Here is a 681-nt window from a genome sequence, read left to right as displayed (position 1 = left end):
TGCTGGGGAAGCTCTCTGGTTGTGGGTAAAGCAGGCAGCAGCTGTGGTGGTCTCAGTCATCCCCACTCCATTCCAGGCCTGCTGCTATGCATCTTGGCTCTGCACCTTTGTGTCCAGGACTCTCTTGTCACAGCAGGTGAGCTCTCTACCCCAAGGGTTTGGGACATCTGTCACTGATTGCCACCCACATGCCAGAATGAGAGATGGTCCCTGCAGGTCCCTCTGGACTGTGCCGTGGCTCAGGAGCAGACACAGGGCTTGCTGAGTGTGAGGTTGGTGTTTCCTCCACCAAGGGGGAACTTATTATCTTCCAGAGCACAACACAATTGCCAACACCACAGTGGTGGCTACCAAGAACACCTCTGTGGTGGCTGCAGCTGCCAAGAACACCTCAGTGGCCACAAAGAACATCTCGGCAGTGGCTACTGCCGTCAAGGGTCCCGTGGTGGTGGCCACCCCCAAGAACACCTTGGTGGTGGCCACCCCCAAGAACACCTTGGCAGTGGCCACCACCACCAAGAATGCCACAGAGCTGGCCACCCCCAAGAACCCTGTGGTGGTGGCCACCACTGAAAATGCCTTGGTGGTGGCCACCAACAATGCCTCAGTGGCCACCAACACTTCTGTGAGTGGTGCAGAAGAGACAATGGTAAGGAAAGGAGTGGAAAGGTGATGCCAAAG

The sequence above is a fragment of the Acanthisitta chloris genome, unplaced genomic scaffold, assembly GCF_000695815.1.
Source record: "Acanthisitta chloris isolate BGI_N310 unplaced genomic scaffold, ASM69581v1 scaffold18130, whole genome shotgun sequence".
NCBI lineage: Eukaryota > Metazoa > Chordata > Aves > Passeriformes > Acanthisittidae > Acanthisitta > Acanthisitta chloris.
This window is presented reverse-complemented; position numbering follows the sequence as displayed.